The sequence below is a fragment of the Pan paniscus genome, chromosome 3 (genome assembly GCF_029289425.2).
Source record: "Pan paniscus chromosome 3, NHGRI_mPanPan1-v2.0_pri, whole genome shotgun sequence".
NCBI classification, from domain to species: Eukaryota; Metazoa; Chordata; class Mammalia; order Primates; family Hominidae; genus Pan; species Pan paniscus.
Window position 1 is genome coordinate 108,521,748 of NC_073252.2, and position 4,536 is coordinate 108,526,283.

At 34.4% G+C, this 4,536-nt stretch overlaps 1 non-coding gene across 1 annotated transcript; it reads right to left on the reverse strand.

Moving 5' to 3' along the window:
- Positions 1–518: 518 nt before the first annotated feature.
- LOC112439726 (small nucleolar RNA U2-19) lies at positions 519–598 on the reverse strand. The gene has a single exon (XR_003027962.1). It is a non-coding gene; the product is annotated as a small nucleolar RNA U2-19 (small nucleolar RNA).
- Between the last annotated feature and the right edge of the window lie 3,938 nt (positions 599–4,536).

A 4,536-nucleotide genomic window follows, 5' to 3' on the forward strand; every position in this document is an offset into this window, starting at 1 on the left:
GACTGGAGCTGTTCCTATTTGGCCATCTTGCCAGCCACCTAGACCTCTTTTTCTTAATTAGAAATGTTATTTTCTATTCAATCTTTCTTTTACTCTACCACAAAGGAATAAGGTTTCTCTTTTGAAATAAATAACATTTGAAAAAATATGTTTGATATGATCATGTTCATGTAGAAATGTGTATTTATGTCTGCATTTTAAAATTAAATAATTTTTAAGAAAAGATTAGGCCTTAGAAGTGGGCACACAAAGTTGAAGATAGTGGTCTGTGAGTGAAGTTCTGAGTGTTTTCTATTTTCTGCCTTTTGCTTGTCTATGGTTCCTTTTTATTTTCCCACTAATGAACATATTTTGTTCCTGTAAAATGAAAAACACAACAGAAATATGTGAATGTGCCTACCATGCAAATATGTATAAAGTTTATGCTTTTGTAAGTGTTGCTTTTAAGGATAAATAGAGGAAATCACAAATAGAAGTGAGGGAAAATATAACTTCTTACACTGTTTTATAGTTTTGCTTCTTAAAACTGTAGAGCTCATGCATCAAGTAGACTGGAAGGTCTTCTGATACTCAAATTTGGGTATTTTCATCCTTGATCCACTTCAATAAGAGCAGATCTCAGAGAACAAATAAACTTTTCTATTCCAACATTCTCCTTCCTGCATAGTAGTCCACTGTGTTTCTTGCCTGCCAGTCTTCTCAGCTAGGTTTCTTTTTCATGAGCGAATGAGTATAGGTGGCTTTCCTTTTTCTTAATTAGCAATTTTATTTTGTATTCAATCTTTCTTTTACTCTACCACAAAAGAATAAGATTTCTCTTTTGAAATAAATAATGTTCTTTGCCTCATCTATTAACTGGATGTGATACATTTATTTCATGAAGTTATCTTGGGTCCTTCAGGGAAGCCACCTTTATTCAGAACAATCTGAATTATATGCATTGATAAACCAATCAGTTGTGATTCATCCAAGGTGATAGAATTTACAAGGGCTTCAAAGTGGCTGTCACACTAAACTGGGCAATGTTAATGTTGGGCTAACTGAAAATTATAACTAGGACATTTCTTGAACTTATTTTCCATTAGCACAGGCAGGTAAAATTGGTTCTCTTCATTTTATAAACGTCATTCTTCAAAAAGAATCTGGTAGTACAAGATGACTTGCTTGCTTTCTGAATATTTTAATTCTGGATTGTTATATGTTTTGCTGGTAAGTTATTTAAGTTATTTTAATTGATCATATTGTTTTTAAAAATGAGATTTTAAAAATATTTTCATTTTTTTTAATTTGGGGGGAACATGCACAGGTTTGTTTCAAGGGTATATTGTGTGATGCTGAGGTTTGAGCTTCTATTTATCTGATCACCCAGATAGTGAACCAAGTGCCAAATAGAAAGTTTTTAAAGCCTTGTCCCTCTCCCTTCCTCTCTCCTTTTAGAATTCCCAGTGTCTATTGTTCCCGTTTTTATGCATGTGTATAACCAAGATTTAGCACTCACTTATAAGTAAGAACATGTGATATTTGATTTTCTATTTCTGTATTAATTCGCTTAGGATAATGGCTTGTAGGTGCATCTGTGTTGCTGCAAAGGACATGATCTCATTCTTTTTTTTTGTTTTTGAGATGGATTCTCACTCTGTCACCCAGGCTGGAGTGCAGTGGTGCTATCTCGGCTCACTGCAGGCTCTGCCTCCTGGGTTCACACCATTCTCCTGCCTCAGCCTCCCGAGTAGCTGGGACTACAGGCACCCACCACCACGCCTGGCTAATTTTTTGTATTTTTAGTAGAGACGGGGTTTCACCATGTTAGCCAGGATGGTCTCGATCTCCTGATCTTGTGATCCACCCACCTTGGCCTCCCAAAGTGCTGGGATTACAGACATGAGCCACCATGCCTGGCTGATCTCATTCCTTTTTTATGGCTGCATAGTATTCCATGGTGTATAAATACCACATTTTCTTTATCCAGTCCACTGTTGATGGGCACCTACGTTGATTCTCTGTCTTTGCTGTTGTGAACAGTGCTGTAACGAACATACAGTGCACGTGTCTTTTTGGTGGAATGATTTATATTCTGTTGGGTATGTAACTATAATGGGATTACTGGATTAAATGGTAGTTCTATTTTTAGTTCTTTGAGAAATCTTCAAACTGCCTTCCACAGTGGCTGAACTAATTTACACTCCCACCAGCAGTGTATAGGCATTCCGTTTTCTCCATAGCCTTGCCAACATCTGTTAGTTTTTGACTTTTTAGTAATAGCCATTCTGACTGATGTGAGATGGTATCTCATTGTGGTTTTAATTTGCACCTCTCTGCTAATCAGTGATGTTGAGCATTTTTTCATGTTAGTTGGCTGCTTATATGTCTTCTTTTAAGAAGTGCCTTTTCATGTCCTTTGCCCACTTTTTAAATGAGGTTCTTTGTTTTTTTTCTCATTGAGTTTAAGTTCCTTGTAGATTCTGGATATTAGACCTTTGTTGTTTGCATAGTTTGCAAATATTTTCTCCCATTCTGTTGGTTGTCTGTTTACTCTGTTGATAGTTTCTTTTGCTGTGCAGAAACTCTTTAGTTGAATTAGTTCCCGCTTGTCAAATTTTGTTTTTGTTGTAACTGCTTTTGGAGACTTTGTCATGAAATCTTTGCTAAGGCCTATGTCTAGAAAGGTATTTCTTAGATTTTTTTTCCTAGTGTTTTTATAGTTTTAGGTCTTACATTTAAGTCTTTATTCCATTTTTGAGTTGATTTTTGTATATTATGAAAGAAGGGGTTCAGTTTCAATCTTCCGCCATCTTCTGTATATGGCTAGCCACTTATCCCAAAACCATTTATTGAATAGGGACTTCTTTCTCTATTGCATGTTATCTTTGACTTTGTTGAATGTCAGAGGGTTGTAGGTGTGCAACTTTATTTCTGGGTTCTCTAGGTCTATGTGTCTGTTTTTGTACCAGTACCATGCTGTTTTGGCTACTGTAGCCTTGTAGTATAGTTTGAAATCAGGTAGTGTGATGCCTCTGTTCTTTTTGCTTAGGATTGCTTTGGCTATTTAGGCTCTTTTTTGGTTCCATTTGAATGTTAGAATAGTTTTTTCTAATTCTGTGCAAAATGACAGTGGTAGTTTGATAGTAATAGCATTGAATCTGTAAATTGGTTTGGGCAGTATGGCCAATATAACAATATTGATTCTTCTTATCCATGAGCATGGAATTTTTTATTTGTTTGTGTCATTTCTGATTTCTTTCAGCAGTGTTTTGTAATTCTTACTGCAGATAATTTACTTCCCCAGTTAGCTATATTCCTAGGTATTTTAATCTTTTTGTGGGATTACCAATTTTCTAGCAAAATGTTAAATATTAACTCATGAACATTAATCCTTTTGGAATGAGATTTTTTCTAAAATATATTACTACATATTTTACATTTTCCTACCACTATATTTTTTGATAATTTTGTCTATTTCCTTTTTAAATCAAATATATAAATTAACTTTATTGTTAAATATAGAAAATAATTTTTTGAATGACTATAATGTTTATAAGCACACAAGTAATTATGTTCTCTGAAACATTCTGGATACTTTGTAATGAACAATAACTCTTTAAAAAATATTTCAGGTGATTGTATTTAGAATCAAAGTCTTCAGCATTTACATAAGGTCAAGGAGAAGTAGTTATTGGACACGTTCCAAAGGAGCTAAACAGATTTTAGTGGGTGACTAAACTATAACTGGTAATGTATATTGCTTGGTCTTTTATGATACAATGTCCTTTCCATTTTGAGTTCTTAAATCCACTTCACCCCAAATTTTAGATATTAAAAAAATTATTTCTACCATTGCCATTTCACCTGCCATAAAAAATGCTCATTCTTAGCAATAGTTAAGTATTTAATATCTAAATAATTGAACAAAAAGACTCAAATATTTTAATTGACTTCATTGGCTATAGGTAGTCCATTCAGTGGTATAATTGAGAGGAACTCAGGATTTATTGCTCTTGATGGGTAGGAAAAACTGAAAAATGTGGCTAATATTGGGTTTCAAATGGCCCTTGAAATTGCTTGTGATTATCCACAAAAGCATACACTAAGTTGACATACACTAAGGTAGCATGGTAGAACGTTAAGGCAATGCTTTGTGAGTTGGTGTATCTGTTTGATTCTCATTTTTCCATATCCTCATGTATAAAATGAGACAATAATAGTGATCTATCAAGATTACTGGAAGGTGGTAAATAATGCATAGGAAACTGCCTGCCACATGACTCACAATTAGTATTAGCCCCTCCCCTTGAATGATAAATATCAGTGGAATATCTACTGACTTTTTAATATGATGGAATTATTTTTCATTCATTCTCCAAATATTTATTGAACAAGTCAGTCAGGGATTAGGCATGAAAGCAGAAGCCTCTCAATATATTCCAAGTATGAATATTTTCAATGCAGGGAATTAGAGGCTTACCCAATGGTTAGAAGGCTGCAGAAACCAAGGTGAAGAAGGCTGTCAGCAACAATCTCAGCCTTTGCACTATGAGG